General features: G+C 44.2%; 1 pseudogene; it reads right to left on the bottom strand.

Moving 5' to 3' along the window:
- Window positions 1-1,911: 1,911 nt before the first annotated feature.
- LOC100991774 (small ribosomal subunit protein uS11-like) lies at window positions 1,912-19,296 on the bottom strand (annotated as a pseudogene).
- Window positions 19,297-19,670: the final 374 nt, after the last annotated feature.

Below are 19,670 nucleotides of genomic sequence, written 5' to 3'. Positions count from 1 at the left end.
TATTGGCTCTATCAGAACAATCGGATTGTCTTGTTTTGTTTTTGTCAGTCACAACATGGTAGGCTCAACCCCCGTGTCAATTTCTGAGATGGCAAAATCAGCAGTAACTGAGGCAAAGCACCATTAACGGACAAGACAATTTCATCAAGCAAAATCTCACAAATAACATATCGCTGTTTGTCATCAAGATACTTAATACACCAGGGCTGCCCCTAAAGCTCCCATAATCAATTTTTGCTAATTTACCAATTCTGTGCCTCTGTGAGGGTGCTGGTAATTTCACATTTTACACACCCACAGAGGTTACGGTAATTGATTCAGTTCTAGAAAGTACTGTAATGACTTTGAAGCATAGCAGCTTCTGCTTCTGGGGAGGCCTCAGGAAACTTACAATCATGGCAGAAAGTGAAGGAGAAACAAGACGGGGCTTTAGTACTCTGGTACCATAATAGCGTAAGGAGCCCCAAAAAGTATTGGATAACCAAGAATCAATAAAGGCAAAAACCAAGTCTGCTCTGGGACATGAGCTCAAGAATCCATGATGCTTCTCATTAGAGTACATTAGATCCAATGACGTGCAGTTTCTAAATCTTGGTCTTCCAAATATCAAATTCCCAGTGGGGAATCCGATTTTCCCAGGTCCAGCCAGGTGCTCATGCCTGGGATCATTCAGCTATGATTGGGTTGGCAGAGGAAGGGGTTCCTATATATAGTGGGGTCATTATTGTGAGCCAGATAGATGTCCCAAGAGGTCTCAGAGTGCTAGTGTTGGGAGGTATTATCCACATTCGTTCGTTTTTCTGTCTCCATTCCAAGAAAAGACAATCTGAAGCTTATCTTTTTGCTTTGAGACAAATCAAGACATAAACCAAGAAAGCAGGAACTAGAAGAGAAGAAGGCTACATGGGGAACACTGACCTTTTTTTTTTTTTTTTTTTTTGAGACAGAGTCTCGCTCTGTCACCCAGTCTGGAGTTCAGAGGCGTGATCTTGGCTCACTGCAACCTCCGACTCCTGGGTTCAAGCGATTCTACTGCCTCAGCCTCTCGAGTAGCTGGGACTACAGGCATGTGTCACCATGCCCTGCTATTTTTTTGTATTTTCAGTAGAGACGGGGTTTCACCATGTTAGCCAGGATGGTCTTGATTGCCTGACCTCGTGATCTGCCCGCCTCGGCCTCCCAAAGTGCTGGGATTAGAGACACTGACCTTTTAGTGTACAGTTATCCTGCCCTTAGTCAACCTGGCTCAGAAAGTGGATCCATAGGATAACGTGGGGGAAGGAGGGTAAGAAATGGATTATGAGAAGGGAGTGATGTGAAGGACAAACAGCTCTCCCACATGGAAAGAGTTTAAATAATAGTCTGTTCTTGATGTATGACCCATAGTGTCCAGAGAGGAGAAACCGTGGTGAGCTCATTTGGAAAGCCTGAACTCTCATCTTGATTGTGATACAAAATAAATACTGGTTCTATCAGAACAATTGGATTGTCTTGTTTTTGTCAGTCACAACATGGTAAGCTCAACCCCCATGTCAATTTCTGAGATGGCAAAATCAGCTGTAACTGAGGCAAAGCACCGTTAACGGACAAGACAATTTCATCAAGCAAAATCTCACAAATAATATATTGCTGTTTGTCATCAAGACACTTAATACACCAGGGGCTGCTCCCAAAGCTCCCATAATCAATGTTTGCTAATTTACCAATTCTGTGCCTCTGTGAGGGTGCTGGTAATTTCACATTTTACACACCCACAGAGGTTACGGTAATTGATTCAGTTCTAGAAAGTGCTGTAATGACTTTGAATGAACTTGAAAGGTTTTGCATTTGTTTTCAGAGGCTGTTAGAGAGAGTGATTCAAACTCTGCCACACGGGCACAATTTGTAAAGGTTGGACATGAAAACGACGGATTAGCTTTTCTCGGAGACAGCTTTCTTCTTGTTATAACCTCCCTGCTCATGAGGCAGGCTGGGCTTGGCACTGAAACACTTGACTTCCTTTTTATCTGTATCTCGATGGTGGCGGAAATAATCTCTGAACATCTGAAGGGAAAAAAGGCAATTATTGAAAAATCCTTCTAGAATGACTGGGCTTTTTGAATTCAATTTCTTTAACAAACACCCAAAAAGTAAGTTGGCAAAGATGAGAAGTTGTAGAAATTTTCTTCTTGACTTTGGCACTTCTGAAACTATATATATTCAGCTTCACTTTGCCCCTGAGTGTCTCTTTTCAGCCGCTTATGCCTGACTGGGAAGACAACGTCAGGAGGAGAAACCTGGAGCCCTGTCTTAGTGGCACCAGCAGCATGGTTATTGCCATTTTTAAGGAGGGTTTTCTATGTCCCTGAAACTGTGCTGAGCACTTTGTACAATGAGAGCATTGAAGCTGAATGAATCCCTTTCAGGCGGCTCAACCCATTTTACAGATTATGAAATTGAGGTTCAGCAAGGCTAAATATGTGCGGGCTTCCCAGTCTGTCTGGTTACAGTGCCTGTGCTCTTAATTACCCTCCTGTTCTGCTAGTCTACTAGTGGTGTGCTGGTAAATGTTTAACAACCAGCTTTCCAAAAACAAAAACAAAAACTGCTAAACTCTGACTCGTAGCGTTTGTTTATTATTGTGGTGTAAATACTCCCACCACAGTTAATTTCAAGCTACTGATGTGATGTTGAGAAGTAAGGAAGAGATATGCAAGTGAGGTAGGAGGTGGGACTTTACTCTGGACCAGACTGAAGACTGGCTGAAAGAGGGAAGGGGCAAAAGCACCTTTCCAGAAGACACGCCCACCAGTGCCAGGTCAGTTGACCATTGCCATGGCAACTCCCAGAAGTTACCACCCTTTTTCATAGCAATGACCGGGAAGTTGCCATCCTTTTTCTAGACGTTTCTGAAAAACATGCCTCTTCATTTGCATGTAATTAAAATTGGGTATAACTATGACTGCAGACCTGACCCTAGGCTGCTACTTTCAACGCACTGTTTATGGGGTAGCCCTGCTCTGCAGGAGCGATCATGAGGCTGTAACACGGCTGCTGCCTTATTAAAGCTAAGGTTTCTTCTACCAGCAGCTTGCTCTTGAATTCTTTCCCGAGTGAAGCCAAGAATCTTCGTGGGCTAAGCCCCAGTTTTGGGGCTCACCTGCCCTGCATCACAAGGTCAGCTCTCATGCTGGTGTGATATCGACCCCATAAAGTTTCCTATGAACCATTTGTCTATTAATAAGCTCACCTTGCACTCCATTTTCTGATTTGTGCCCAGTATTGCAGCTCAGATTGCTTTTCCTAGTAGCCTCACTTTCACTCTCAGACTAAGTGTCAGATGCTACCACTATGGCCCTGTCTTCTGATTCATTCCCGGGGTATAAACATCCTACTAGTCTTTTGTCCGGCACCCCTGCTGGAAAGACCTTCACTCTGAGAACTGGACTTTCACAGAAACCATTTCAGAAAGACAACAACACCTCAGCCAGGTGCGGTGTTTGAGGGTGAGGTGTTCACTCATGAGGGTGTGTGGGGACATTTTCAATAACTGAGTGTGCTGGTGAGTCGAGAGGTGAACTTTAAGCCCACTCAAACACTCCCACGTTGGAACCAACATGAGTGGGTGGAGAATGCACAAAGGGCTCTTAAAGTGGGTGAGAAATGACTTAGAGGAGCTGCCTGACTTCCGGGGTGGAGAAGAAGCCCCTCTCCAGGCTCAACAGGAACGGAGGCTCGGGAAGATGTTTAGGAGTTGCTGTTCATCAGTGAGGGATGAGATTGTGGGTAAGACTCCCTGGAGTGCAATTAGACCATATGGAAAACATTCTCATCTATGTCCTGAGACTGCTCTTGAGAGAAGGTGGCAGAGTTGAATATATAATGAGGAGATGAACCAATGAGAAAGGGTGAAACCTGAATCTCAAGGGAGCCTCATGAGTTCGGTGGGAGACGATGGTGGCCAGGACTGGGGTGTGGGCAGTGCCCAGGGACAGTGGACGAGGACGGGGAGTGCTGCTGAGGGGAGAGAAACCATCAAGGATGAAACAGCTCTGGCTGTGGGAAGTGATGGCAAATCTGTATCCACTGCTGAACACCAGGCAGTTGGTACGGCAGGTTGAGAGAAGGGTGGTACTCAAGGCTTACTGAACACCCTGCATTAGGCTGGATACTTTATAGGCGGTGCTTTATTTTATCCTCATAAGAGTCCTTTCATGACAATGAAACTGAGAACAGTTGCGATTGGGCACCCAGTTATATAACTGGTGTGGTTTGCAGTCAAGCCAGGATTTTCTGATTCCTCCTTGACTGCTGTCTGGTGTCACCGTATAGAAGCCAACACTTTCCTCCAAGCCCTCCCATTCTTTCCTCGCTGGGCTATTTCTCCTCTGTCTTCAAGCTCCTGGCTTTTGAAGCTACTATTTCTTGAGTTCTTAAGAAGCTAAAGCACCTGACTAAAGGCTCTGCACCCAAAGTTTCATTAAATACACCCAACAATGCAGTGAGGTGAGTGCTCGCTATTCCTACCACCATTTTTCCCAGTAAAATTCTCGTCTGCAGAGGGATAGAATCACTTGTCCAAGGTCACGCTGTGAATATATGGCAGAGCTGGGCTACGAACCATGATGGCATCCTGCCTGCTACTCTTCTGATGTGCTTAGGACCAACACATTTCAAGACCTTCTGGGAAACAGCATTTGTGCAAGAGAAGAGTATGGTTTGATGGGGCCATTCTTTAAATGTTTTCCTGGTCCTGGCAGGCTGAGACGGGAGGATTGCTTGAGCCTGGGAGGTTGAGGCTGCAGTGAGCTATGATTACACCACTGTACTCCAGCCTGGGCAACAGAGCAAGACCCTGTCACTAAAAATAATAAAATAACTTTGTGGCCTAGAGCTCCATGGATGCACATGGACAGACTCTTGTTTAATTGACAACCTAGGAAGCTCTTTTTTTGTTTTTTGTTTTTTTGTCTTTTTCTGGGGATTTTCCTGCTGACACAGAGAAGACGCCTTCATCTTTGCCCTTTAGAGAAAATGTATCAAGAAAATAACCGACAGTTGTTAATTTTCACATTCTAAATGCAAGGGTGAACGATTTAATTCCAGAGTTAGAAATAAGGCTCTAACTTCACATTTACAACCAGCAATGAGGTCCCAGGATAACTGCATTTTTGTTTCCTAAGAAAGAGGCTATGTTGATGGGAAAAGGCTGTATTGGAATGCTGTGTCCTTATTCCTCACCCATACGCCTCACAGGTTAAAATCCATCAACCGAGGTAAGATTTGGGTAAGTTACTTCATCCTGCTGGGCCTTCATTTTTTTTTTTTTTCATGTATGAAGTAAGTGTGATAGAGAAGAGAGAAAATAATTCCTCCTTTTCTGGGTTATTATGAACCTTGAGTGAGAAAGTAAGGTGAACATGTGCAGAAAGCATGTTAAATGGTGATGTCACCCAGGTACAGTGTGGTAGTTAAGATGTAGATGCTGGTGTCTGACAGGCCAAGGGTCTGAAGGCCAGCTCTGCCATTTACTAATGGAGCAACTTTGGAGAAGTGTTTTAGCCTTTCTTTCCCTTCCTTCCTTCCTTCCTTTCTTCCTTCCTTCCTTCCTTCCTTCCTTCCTTCCTTCCTTCTGTCTCTCCCTCCCTCCCTCTCTCCCTCTCTCCCTTTCTTCCTTTTTGTCTCTCTTCCTTTCTCTCCTTTCCCTCCCTCCCTCCCTCCCTTCCTTCCTTCCTTCCTCTCTGCCTTTTTTGAGACAGAGTCTCACTCTGTTGCCCAGGCTAGAGCACCATCATAGCTCATTGCAGCTTCAAACTCCTGGACTCAAGCAGTCCTCCCACTTCAGCCTTCTTAGTAGCTGGGACTACAGGTTACTCAGCTAATTTATTTTTGATACCTGACTAATTTATTTTTTATTTTTCTAAAGATGGGATCTAGCTATGTCACCTAGGCTGGTCTCAAATTCCTGGCCTCAAATTATTTTCCCACCTTGGCCTCCCAAAGTGCTAGGATTACAGGTGTGAGCCACTGCCTAGCCTGTTTTAGCTTTTCTGAGCCTCTGTTTCCTCATGTCTAAAAGAGAGATATTAATGACACTGCATATAAGGTAGATGTGAGGATGACACGGGATGACACATGGAAAATGCTCAACACAGGGCCTGGTGTGTAGCAAACACTTAGTACATGGCAACTATTGTTGTAACAGGGACTACCTTGTCAGTAGTCCATCAAATGGCTTCAGTAGGAGCCAAGAGGCAGTGAGGGTGGGGACGAGGAAGGTGGGTTGGAATGTGGAGCAAGGGAGATCATTCCCCACTGCAGGAGTCCAGGCAGAGTCTGGGGGCTCATGTGGTTTGAGTTGGGTGCCAGGACAAGGAAAACGTTTCAAGAATGGCCCCATCAAAAGTTGAGGATGAAAGGAACCATACTGATCAGTTACGTTCCATGGACTCTTTGAGACACTTTTGTATATAAGACTTCCTGCTATTATAGAAAAACAAGGCCAGGCATTGTGGCTCACGTCTGTAATCTCAGTAGTTTGGGAGGCTGAGGTGGGCAGATTACTTGAGGCCAGGAGTTCGAGACCAGCCTGGACAACTTGGTGAAACCCCGTCTCTACAAAAAATACAAAAATTAGCATGGACATGGCCTGCACCTGTAATCCCAGCTACTGGGAGGTTGAATGAGGCAGGAGGATTGCTTGAGCCCAGGAGGCAGAAGTTGCAGTGAGCCATGATATCACCATTACACTCCAGCCTGGGTGACAGAGTGAGACCGTGCCAAAAAAAAAAAAAAAAAAAAAAGAAGAGAAAAACTAGTTACGGAAATGACAATACTTAATAGTATTTGCATGAAACAAAGTAAGAAATAGAGTGGTCATGAAATAAAAAATGCAGTGAAATTTAAAGAAATATTACATCTAGGTACATACTGCAGCTTTCTCCTTAATACTCATTGCTATTTACCCCAGCCTCAGGCTGATACTATTACAGACTGGAATTTAAAACTTACCTTGACTTAGGTTCCAGGACAATGTTTCTCAAAGGGTGGTCCAAGAACCACCTGCACTGAGCAAACTGAACTGGGATCTCTGGGGTGAGGCAAGAACCTGCGTTTGAAAGACACTTCTAGGTGAGCTCATGTACGAGAATGCCTGGGAACAATGTTCTGAATTTGTTCCTGAACAGGCATTATGGCGTGTGTTTCTCATGGCCATGCATATCTGAGTTCAGTGTGATTCTGTATTATCAAGGGGAAAGAGTGGAGGAGAAAGACAAACACAACCTCCTTAGAACAAGGCAAACAGATGAGCTCATAAAGCAAGGTGCTACAGGAAAGCACGAAAAGTGAGATGAATTCTGCCTCAAAGGACTTTAATGAGGATTAAAGAAGAAAGGTGGGTTTAGAGTGAGATTCACAGGATATTGAGGTCATGTGGTGTGGAAAAGGAGTCCGCAAAGGAAAGAAAAAGGAGGAATGGGTTATAAGACCTGGGCAAAAAGGAATGTGTAACCACCACAGTCTGCTCCACAGGCTGCAGAAATAGCTTGAGGAAGGGATGATGATAAAAACAGACAAACGTGGACCATGTTTTGGGAATCCAACCTGTGGCAGGAGCATTGCAAATATCAAAAATAGAGGGATAAAGCTGGAATTATGGACAGGAACAGCGAAGATCCTGAACACCACGCTGGTAATGGAAACATATTTGTTAAATACATAACATCAAATTTGCCATTTTAACCACTTTTAAGTGTCCAGCTCAGTGGCATTAAGCACATTCAGATTGTTGTGTAACCATCACCACCATCCATCTCAAACTCTGCACCCATTCAACATTCTTTCTCCTCCAAGGCCCTGGTAACCTTTATTTTACCTTCTGTCTCCATGAATTTGACTATTCTAGATACCTCTTATAAGCAAATTATACAATATTTGTCCTTTTGTGTCTGACTTACTTCATTTAGCATAATGTCTTGGGAAGTTTCATTCATCTAGCAAGTATCTGACTTTCCTTTATTTCTTTATTTTATTTTTTATTTTTATTTTTGAGATGGAATCTCGCTGTTGCCCAGGCTGGAGTGCAGTGGCACGATCTCAGCTCACTGCAACTTTTGCCTCCTGCGTTCAAGCAATTCCCCTGCCTCAGCCTCCTGAGTAGCTGGGACTACAGGCGTGTGCCACCGTGCCCAGCTATTTTTTTTTTTTTTTGTATTTTTAGTAGAGATGGGGTTTCACCATGTTAGCCAGGATGGTCCCAATCTCCTGATCTCGTGATCCGCCTGCTTCGGCCTCCCAAAGTGCTGGGATTACAGGCGTGAGCCACCGCGCCCGGCCCAACTTTCCTTTATTTGTAAGGCTAAATAGTATTCCTTTGTAGATGCATACAAAACATTTTTTAAATCCACTCATCCATTGACGGACATTTGGTTTCTCATTTAATATTTCTGAAACAAGGACTGTTGTGTCTGGGAATTGATGGAGGAAATAGGTATTGGGTAGGTTTTTTTGTTTTGTTTTGTTTTGTTTTTTTGAGACAGGGCCTCACTCTGTGTGCCCATGCTGGAGTGCAGTGGAGCCATCTCAGCTCACTGCACCCTCCACCTCTGGGCTCAAGCAATCCTTACACATCATCCTCCTGAGTAGCTGGGACTAGATGTGTGCCCCATCACTCCTGGGTAATTCAAAACACTTTTTTTTTTTTTCTGTAGAGACAGGCTTTCACTATATCGTCCAGGCTGGTCTGGAACTCATGAGCTCAAGTGATCCTCCCAAAGGGGTAGGTATTTAGAATGAAGAAGGTAGTGCAAGGTCTTCTTTGTGGCCAGATGAGGACTCTGGGGTCTGGCTAACCAAAAGAGATAAGTATGAACTAGTAATGAGTGCATGTCTGCTGTGTTGAAAAATATCCATGATTGATTAGCTATGCCTTCCACACTCATGGAGGGAGGAGTGACACCTGCCAGGTATTTGCATTCCTGGTCTAAATTGTTTGGACTTGGGTTATCTTCATAGCTCTACTGCGGAAAGAGGCAGCATCTCTAACCCTTTAACCAGAGCCAAGGGAGGATCTTGGCAGTGTCAGATTTCCAGCTTCAGATTATAGCTACGGCTTCAGAGGTATGAACAATTCAGCCTCCGCCCTTGGCAATATCTCGAACTGAAGGATCAATAGTTTTTTTATTTTGTTTTCCCTTTCCTCTGCTGAATCATCAGTGGTGAGAATGAAAAAGTGCTGGAATTCTTGATCTTAGGAATCCGGGTGAGTCCTTCTTCCAGAAAATCAGCATCTGCTGGTTGACTCAAAACTTGAAGTGAACTTTCCGGGACGGGATGCCTTTGAAAATCAGGGGGTCTGTCATTTGCGCCTGTTACTCCAAGCTATGTCGATTCATTCATTCATTTGTAACGGGCTTCCCCTATTTTTCTAGCAATTGTTCTCTCTTTTTCTGTGGTGACAGTGCTTTGCTTTTCCCCGGGGAAAGTGCTGCTCTTCTATTCCCCGCGGCCTCGGTGGGGCCTTCCATCAAGGTGTCCTGCCCAGTTCCAGCTCCCAGCCACAAAGATGGTTCCAGGATGAAGCCTGGCCAGTCAGAGATTTTTACATCCCTGGCCCCAGAGAGTGATTCAGGGAGAGAATCATGTCCCAAACATGTCCTTTGAGAGTTTACACCCACCCATGGAAAAGTAGGGATCTTTCACTTAGATCAGGGATTGGCAAACTTTTTTCTGTAAAGGGCCAGATGGTAAATATTTTAGGCTTTTTGGGCCATTCAGTCTCTGTTGCAGCTACTCAGTGCTGCCGCCTCTACTGCAAAAGTATCCATAGACTATATAGATACTTCAATGAATGGGTGTGACTGTATTCCAATAAAACTTTATTTACAAAAATGAGCAGTGGGCCGCATTTGACGTATTGTCAATCCTTGTCTTAATTCTTGCCAATCTAGGACCCACCTCATGAAGACAGCCACCTTGAAATGAACTCAGGGGAAAACAGAACTAAAATTAAGAGAGAATGAGCTTGGACAACAGTCGCTGACTCCTGGATTTAGCCATGCCTGAAGGCAGCTGCCCCTTGGACAAGCCAGTTATGTCTTCCAACATTATCTTTTACTGCTGGTGGTAATTTGATATGGGTTCTTTCATTAAAGAGAGTCCTGGCTCATAGGGACCTCTCCAGCCATCTGCTCTGGGAGTCTTAAAATTGTAAAATGAACTGGGAAGGCCCATCAACAACCAAGCAGGAAAGAGAAGAGGGACTTTTCAAAATCTCAGTTCAGAGGCCTCCACTGAGCTTTCCCATTGGCCAGAAGCAGGGAGGCTGGTCTTGTCCACCTATCCCCTGCCCCTACCAAAGTGCTATATACTCTTTCAACCATTTATTGAGCACCTAGTATTTGCCAAGCTATGTGCCTTGACCTAGAAGGAAGGGAAGAGTGGATACGTGTTCCATTGTACAGTACATGACCAGTGTGCGTGCTGTGGGCACCTGCATACCGTATTTCATGCCATCCTTATAACAGCCCAAAGAAATAGGATCGTTATTTCCATCTTGCACATAAGAAATCATCAGCAATAGAGCTGAAGAGGGTTAAGTGATTTGCTCAAAGTAACGCAGATAAAAAGTGACAGATCTAGGATATAAACCCAGCACTGGAGGTTCAATCCATTTACCCCATCAATACCATTGCTGTCTTCCTTAAGAAGAGGCTCAGAGTGGTGGCTCTTGTCCTTGTCATAGAAAAAGCACATTTATAATAAGCCTGCACCTTACACGGATGAGGAAGAGAGTGAAGGAAAGCCAATGGCATCTGTCACGTGGCTCACTGGGAGCATTATAAACAAGCATGGGCCCGTTAGCTGTAAATACAGACTTCAGCTATTCTTTCAAGTAAATTGGTAGTGCTGTATGAGAAAATCTCTCTCTGCAAAATGCTAACAATGCAGTGGTGCTTAAGTTTTATGTATGCAAGATGATGACTAGATACATAAAATGGGAAGAAAAAAAATCTGCAACTGACAAGAGTTGGATACAAAATTATTATTTTTTCCCCTCTCTCCCAGTTTCTTTCCCAAACAGTTCTGGAGTGAGTTTCCTTATGGAGAAAGTTAACAATAAAACTGCTGACTGCAAGCGGGTACAGGGCACTCATATGGGGATGTTGAGAAACTGGCAATCTCTGCTTTTCTAGAGAAGAATCAGACTTTTGTCACGGGTAGTATTGCAGCCTACTTAAAAATAGGGATGGTTCCTACCAAACGCACTGGCATTTTGGATGTGGAAGGGTAGGCTCTGCTTCCTTTATGTTTGGGGCTGACTTGGCTGCTGAAAATTTTTTTTTTTGAGACAGGGTCTTACTCTGTTGCTCTCTGCTGGAGAACAGTGGCCCAATCACAGCTCACTGCAGCCTCGACCTCTCGGGCTCAAGCAATCCTCCTGCCTCAGCCTCCTGAGTAGCTGGGACTGCAGGTGCATGCCACCACACCCAGCTAATTTTATTTTTATTTTTTGTAGGGATGGGGTTTCATCATGTTGCCCAGGCTGGTCTCAAACTCCTGAGTTCAAGTGATCCACCCGCCTCGACCTGCCAAAGTGTTGGGATGACAAGTGTGAATCACTGCACCTAGCTGGAGTTTTTGTTATAGGATATTGTGTGGCAGAGCCTGGGACATGAGCTCGAGACCTGGGACTGAGGAGGAGAGAAAGGAAGAGAGAGGGAGGGAGGGAGGGAAGTCAGGGAGAGATACAGGGAGAGTGCAAAGAGAGATGCAAAGGATAGAAACAAACAGAAAGGAGGCTTTCTTAGTGACTTTAACTGTGACATTCAACCCAAGAAAAGAAAGAAAATTAATGCCTTCAGTTTGGAGACTTTGACAGTTTCCGTGCCAGAGCTTAAGCTGACTGAGAGGACGTCTGAACGCTCATGAAGAACCCACCCACAGCCTCAAGATGCACTGGTCTTCAGAGTGCAATGACGTCTGCACTGGCATCTCATCCATGCTTCTCCAAGAGCTGAACGCATTAGCTTGGCCAATCCATTCCTCCCAGCAACAGCCTGAGAGCCATTGAATGACCCAGAAGACAGACACCCTGGGGGTATAGCACCAGTCTTCACCAACCTATTCAGGGCCTCCTGCCAGCTTGGGCTGTCCAGCAGTGCCTGCATGTTGAGGACATATTGACGCTGCACAGTCACAGCGTGGCATGATGGCCCCTGGCGTGACCGTCGTGCTTCCTTTGAATCAACATCTTGGTGGTCTAACCATGACCTGTGTTGACACTATGGCCACACAGTAGCCTTAGAGGACACTCACAATGTAAGCAAGCGTGTATCAATACTTGGACAGAGGAGGGTGTGGTGTTTGTGTGTGCGTAAAAAGTATGTGTTATTGTTGTTTTATAAAGGGAGTGCTGTTTTGGAGATTCTTCCATATTTGCAGTAATAAATCTATATCATTATTGCTAACTGGTTTTCTGTAGTTCTGTTGTAGCAATGGCACTTCAGCAAATACCTATGTATGAGTGTATATGTATGAATATTTCTCTAGATAATGAAAAAGGAAGGGATAATGCACTGAAGAGAGGCAAGGACATTGCCAGGTTAATTTCTACATCTCTGCTTGAATCTTCTTGCTGTTCCTGCAAGCAGGGCAGGGGCTTTGATTGTGCTATTAAGAATTTTACTAAAACCTCCATGGTAGCAGAATAATTATCATAGGCAGAATAATGACCCCTCCCATCCCCAAAGATATCCATATCTTAGTTCCTGGAATCTGTGAACATATTGGGTTACATGGCAAAGGGGGATTAAAGTTGCAGATGGAATTAAGGTTGCTAATCAGCTGACACTGAGATGGAAAGATTATCCTGGATTATTGAGGTGAGTCTGTTGTAATCACAGGGGTTATTATAAGAGGGGGAGAAAGAGAGAAAAGAAAGGGAGCCAGGAGACAAGAGCATGAGAAGGATTTAGTCTTTTCTTGAGAGGAAGGGGTCCTGAGCCAAGGAATGTAGGTGACGTCCTGAAGCAGAAAAGACATGGAAATGAATTCTTCCCTAGAGCCTCCAGAAGAAATGCAACCCTGCCAATATTTTGATTTCAGCCCAGTGAGATCAGTTTCAGATTCTACAATTGTAAGATCATAGATTTGAGTTCAGAAGCCTCGAAGTTTGTAGTAATTTGTTATAGCATCAATAGAAAGCAAATAAAGCCCTTGTCCAAAAATATCCCTCATACCCCAGAGCACAGAGGAATCTATTTCTGAGAATGGTTTTATGGAACTCATAGGGTGGGAGGCTGGAGGAGGGTTAGCCCTCGAGTAAAGCTGCTAGGGGCACTGGAGTAGTATAGACTGTTAATATTTGCTGCAAGAGACTCGATTTTGACATTCCAGTCATGCTAGGACCACATGTGTATATATATATACATACACATTTATATATATGTTAGATGGAGTCTGTCTTTTGTTGTCCAGGCTGGAGTGCAGTTGCATAATCTCAGCTCACTGCAAACTCTGCCCTCTGGGCTCAAGTGATTCTCATGCCTCAGCCTCTAGAGTGCTGGGATTACAGGTGCCTGCCGCCACACTCAGCTACTTTTTGTATTCATAGTAAAGATGCGGTTTCATCATGTTGGCCAGACTGGTCTCGAACTCCTGACCTCAAGTATCTGCCTGCCTCAGCCTCCCAAAGTGCTGGAATTACAGGTGTGAGCCACTGCGCCCGTCCTGTTAATTGATAATGTTGCTACCTCCTTCCACTCCAAAGATGCCACTTGCAGACATGCATAAATAGTTTTCAGAGTCCACTCATGAGACAAGGTTTTGATGGGGACATGAGGGACTCTTCTCAGACCACGCCCACCGCAGTGCCTGGATCAGGAAGAGCTTTGGGTTCTTCAGCGAATGAAGCATGCTTATGTACAAGGTCACCCTGGCCAAACCCTCATTTTCAAGAGCAACCGCAAATGTCCTGTCTTATCAGGATCCCAGGGAGGAAATGAGCAATAATGGTATCAGTTTTACTCTTGACTGCTGCTTTGCAAAATCACCATTTCTTCTCACCTTGTCCTTCTCTCTCCTTGTCTTTCTGCCTTCCCCTCTGTTCTGCACAGCCAGCCTCTCCCATTCACTCTCAAAATTAAAAGGGACTAGCAAATGGCTAGGCAGTCTTGACACACTCTTGCAGCATCAAACACTCTGGTTGGTTTGGGGCTGCTTCTGCCAGGGGCAATCAGCCCTGAAAGTTCGAAACAGTTGTCTAACAGGAAGTTTCAGCCCTCACCATCTGTGGGCTGGGGCACTGCTGATGAGAATAATGTCAGGCAGCCTGTGTCATCTTCAGATTCAGCAGAAAAAGAAAACACAATAAAGATATTTTCATTTGCAGAAATAAAAAGAGATCAGCTCGGGGCTGTGAACTGGTGCAGCATCTGAGCAAATCTAACAAGATGAGTTCATCTTGAAGGAATAGAAGGAAGATATTTAAAGTGTTAGCTCTGAAGTTGGGTGAGAATCCTAGCTCCACCACATTGAGACTCTTACTTAAACTCTAATACTTGTTTTTTCCCATCTGTGAAATGGGATATTCGGTCCTTAGCCCATAGCAGAGAGGAATCTATTTCTGAGAATGGTTTTATGGCCCTTCTGGGGTGAGAGGCTGGAGGAGGGTGAACCCTTGAGTAAAGCTTCTGGAGGCACCAGATCAGTATAGACTTTGTCAATATTTCCTGCAAAGAAACTCACAATGTTTGTAAGTAGGCACTGATTTTGAAAAGACCTATATATTCCACATTTTTCAGTTGAAGAAACTCTGGGTTTGTGACCCTGTGCAAATCGCTTTAATATCTCCATACCTCACTTTTCTTAAACGTAAAAGGGAAGTATCACTGGTGCTTACCTTATACAATTGTGTGGATTTGGCCAGGAGCTGTGGCTTACGCCTGTCATCCCAGAACTTTGGGAGGCTGAGGCGGGCGGATCACATGGTCAGGAGATTAAGACAATCTGGCCAACACGGTGAAACCCTGTCTGTACTAAAAATACAAAAACTAGCCAGGCGTGGTGGCGCATGCCTGTAATCCCAGCTACTGGGGAGGCTGAGGCAGGAGGATCGTTTGAACCCAGGAGGCAGAGGTTGCGGTGAGGTGAGATTCGGCGCCACTGCACTCCAGCCTCCGTGACAGAGCAAGACTGTCTCAAAAAAAAAATTATGTGGATTTAATGAGTCAAGACAAGAGAAACACTTAGATTAGTGCCTGCCATACAGTATGTGCCCAATAAATTAGATATGGTGATGAGATTGTCATCGGGACTCTTGCTTGCAAATGGCCATCCTGACTGGATTCAGCTAGGGCAAAAGGTGGTAGGTATGTTATGGGCATAGTAACTCAGCTATGGACAGGAAGGAAATACAGCAAGAAACAGAGAGGTTCTTTCTCCTCCCACCTCTCAGCTTTCTTCTATATTCCTGCCAAGCATCTATTTTGTCTTTCTGAGAATGGCTTTCATTAGCCCCCATGGCCACCAAAAGGTAAAAATTAGACTTTTCCCAGGTTTTTCACCAGAGAGGGCAGAATCCTACTTCCAGCTCCAGGTGGAAAAATTCTGAGGAAGAGGAATGATTGGGTTGGCTCCTATCATGTTCCTGCCTCTTAGACCAATCACTGTGGCCAGGGTGGTGAGGTCCTGTGATTGGCTGAGTTTTAATCACATGACTGTTGGACGTCCTATAATTGGCTCAGTTTTAATCACATGACTAAGGTCCCAAGATGGGCTCAGATTCAATCACATGACTTCTTGGGGATAGTATGTATGGTTGATATGAAAGAAAGAGCATTTCCCCAAAGAATCGACATGCGGGGCAGACAGAGGAATGGATGTGTGTTATAGTAAAAGAAGAGCCCAGCGTATTTTCTAGCATGCAGCAGGACCTCAGTAGATCAGCCTTCATCTGTTAGACCCAGCCTCAAGAGTCCTTCTCTATAAAATGGGCATCTCCTATTACTACTAGTAAGAATGAAATAACATACTTTAGTACCTAGTAGTGCAGAAGAGTATTAGGTGCTTTGTAAATTTCTTTGTCCTTCCCCTTTCTGTAGCTACAGATGTAGAAGACCACCATATAAATAACTCAAATTATACACTGCTGGTGGGCATGTAAATTAGTTCGGCTGCTGTGGAAGGCAGTTTGGAGGTTTCTCGAAGAACTAAAAACAGAGCTACCGTTGGATTCAAGAATCCTGTTACTGGGTATATACCCACAGGATCACAAATCATCTTGCCAAAAAGACAACGTGTATTCTTGCCAAAAAGACACATATTCTCGTATGTTCATCACAGCGTTATTCACAACAGCAAAGATGTGGAATCAACCTAGAGGTCCATCAGTGGTGGGCTGGATAAAGAAAACGTGGTGCACATACACCATGGAATACCATGCAGCCATGAAAAAACGAAATCATGCCTTTTGCAGCAACATGGATGCAGCCGGAGGTCATTATCCCAAGCAAATCAATGCAGAAACAGAAAATCAAATACCACATGCTCTCACTTATAAGTGGAAGCTAAACATTGGGTGCACATGGACATAAAGATGAGAATGACAGACACTGGGGACTACCAGAGCGGGGAGGGATGGAGGGGGTAAATATTGACAAACTAGGTTGGGTCCTATCTATGCTCATTACCTGGGTGACAAGTTTAGCCATACCCCAAACCTCAGCATCATACAATATACCCAGATAACGAACTTGCACATGTACACCCTGAAACTAAATTAAAAAGTAAAAAAGAAAAAATACCCAAAGCTTCTTGAGGAAATCTGCTTGAGAGCTGCCTCCCTGCACAACCCCAGAAACTCCAAAGCAAATGTAAGTTGAGAAACACTGCGCTTACCACTTAGTAATTAGGCCGTGATTGTTGTTTATCTGTGCGCTGTACTGTAACTCCCTCTGCCTGAGGCTGGTGCTGGAGCTCGGAAAATACAATTTCCTCCAAACTAATTTAGTTTTAAGAGGAAAATGAAAGTTTAAAGTAGTTTAATGTTTCAGCAAAACCATAATGGCTGGGGAAGATTGGACGATGTGAACCAATAAAGCACCCTAATTCTGATAATAACTCAAGGCTTAACTCTTCCCACATCAAAACCTATCCTGAAGCTGACACTTGGCACAGGACAACATGGTTTCAGCCGATGGTTGAGCAGTCATTCTTCTTTATTTATTTTAATTTATTTATTTTTAATCAACAGCATCACTTTTGACTTTAGTAGAGCCGTAGAGACACAGCTGTTAATATCATTTATGGAGCCCTGTAGTTACACCTTTAGAGACAACCTCAGGATTTATTCGTTTCCATTTGCAACTTTTCCCCAGACCTAGGGTTCTCAGGAGGAGTCCCATCCTTGGGCTGAACATGTAAGATCGTTGTTAAAAATCCCTGAGTCAAAACATTAATTCGAAAACTTGAAACCTCTGAGAGTCCCAGTTTCTCATGTACAAAATAGGCAGAAAGAGAAGGACTTTGTAGGGTTGTTGTTAGAATTAAATTGGGTAGTGATATAAGGCACTTGGCCAATAAGACTGAAGTGGTGGGGGTGAGGAGAGAGAGAGAGAAAGAGAGAGAGAGAGGGGAGAGCAGGAGGGAGAACTAAGAACACAGCATCCATTCTTTTGCTGCACATTTTTATGCTTTTTTCAACTTTTGTTTTAGATTCAGGGGGTATATATGCAGGTTTTGTTTGTTTGTTTTTAACCTGGTGTATTGTGTGATGCTGAGGTTTGGTGTGTGATTGAAGCCATAACCCGGGTAGTAAGCACTGTATCCAATAGTTAGTTTTTCAATCCTTGTTCCCCACCTGCTCTCCCTGCTCCAGTGGTCTGCAGTGGCTATTGTTCTCATGTTTATAACCATGAGTACTCAATATTTAGCTCCCACTTATAAGTCAAAACATGTGGTATTTGGTTTTCTGTTTTTGTGTTAATTCGCTTAGGATAATTGCCTACACCTACATCCATATTGCTGCAAAAGGCACGATTTTTCTCTTTTTTATGGCTGCATAGTATTCCATGGTGCACATTTTCTTTATCCAGCCCATCATGGATGGGCCCCTAGGTTGATTTCCTTGCTATTGTGTATTGTCTTTCCTATTGTGAATAGTGCTTTGATGACCATGTGAGTGCATGTGTCTGTTTGGTGGAATGATTTATTTTCCTTTGGGTATATACCCAGTAATGGGGTTGCTGGGCTGAATGGTTGTTCTGTGTTAAGTTCCTTGAGAACTCTCCAAGCTGCTTTCCAAAGGGGCTGAACAAATTTACATGTTCATCAACAGAGGTTTAGCGTTCCCTTTTCTCCGCAGCCCCACCGGCATCTGTGTTTTTTGACTTTTTAGTAATAGCCATTATGATGGGTGTGAGTTGATATTTCATTGTGGTTTTGATTTTTTGCCCCACTTCTTGAGTACCTACTCTGTGGCTGGCATTATCACGGCACCTGAGGATCCGTGAAGCCACAGAACATGGAACCTGACTCAAGGAGTTTCCAGTCTCACTGGGGATATAAGCAAACAACCAGAGGATCTCAGTCCTTCAGTGCTGTAGCATTCTCTTTTCTAAAGTGGGAATAATCCTGGAACCAGTTTCCAAGGGTTGTTGGTGGATTCAACATGTCAGGCTTTTAGAAGAGGCTCTGGCATATAATTAGTGCTCAGGGCATATTGGTTGGCCTTTTATTTTCTTACAGGAATGCAATTAATTAACAGAAAATATTTTGAGGAGCCCTCAAAGGGGGGCAACCACGGTGACCCCCCTTCCTGGGAGTGCTGTCAGAGGGGAAATGGAGTGACATCTTCAATCTGCTGGATCTTCATACCTAAGCAGGCAAGGGGCTCTGAGGGACATCTGGGCCCCAGGTCTAGGGGACTTGTTCCTGTTTCCTCCTGTGGCCCAGAGTTTGATGTGTAGGGCAGTGATGCCCAGCTCCTTGCACTTCCGGGCCACATCCTGGGTGGCCAGCATGGCAGCTTATGGTGAGGTTTCATCTGGGTCTGCCTTCACCTACATCCCACCAGTAACACGGCAGAGGGTTTCTTTGACAGAAAGATCTAAAAGAACAAAAATCATGCCCTTTGTAGCAAATGGATGCAGCTGGAAGCTGCATCTTCCAGCCATGGACAAAAGTGACATGGACCAAAGTGTCAGTGAAGGATGCAAAAATTTGGCAGACACCAAATACATTCTCTCCTACACCCACCCGAGGTCCAAGGCTGATGACCTGTTCTTCCTTCTTTTCCTTTCCCTTTTGAGTTGCCATTTCTACATGTCGTCTCCCGCTTGCTGGTTTTTAAGACTGACAGTTCGCAAATGCTCCACATTTGTAAGGGTGACCTAGAACTGGCAAACGTCTTAGATGGCGAATCTCCAGTTCATGGGTCTGGCAGTGTTCAGCATTCAGAATTTCCTTATATAACAATGCTTGCATCGCTGATCTTGGTTTTTTGTTTTTTAAGTTTATTTATGCATTGATACTGAGAAAAGCTTCCTTGTGATGATGTGACAAAACTGATTATTATCATACTTAAAGTATAAAACTTCCGCTTCCCCCAGTTAATCACTGTTCTGGTTTCTTTCACCATGTATTAATTTTGCCTCTTTTAGAATTTAATGTAAATGGGATCATGGAGTATG

Source organism: Pan paniscus, chromosome 18 (genome assembly GCF_029289425.2).
Source record: "Pan paniscus chromosome 18, NHGRI_mPanPan1-v2.0_pri, whole genome shotgun sequence".
In the NCBI taxonomy this organism is placed as follows: Eukaryota; Metazoa; Chordata; class Mammalia; order Primates; family Hominidae; genus Pan; species Pan paniscus.
This window is presented reverse-complemented; position numbering and strand designations above follow the sequence as displayed.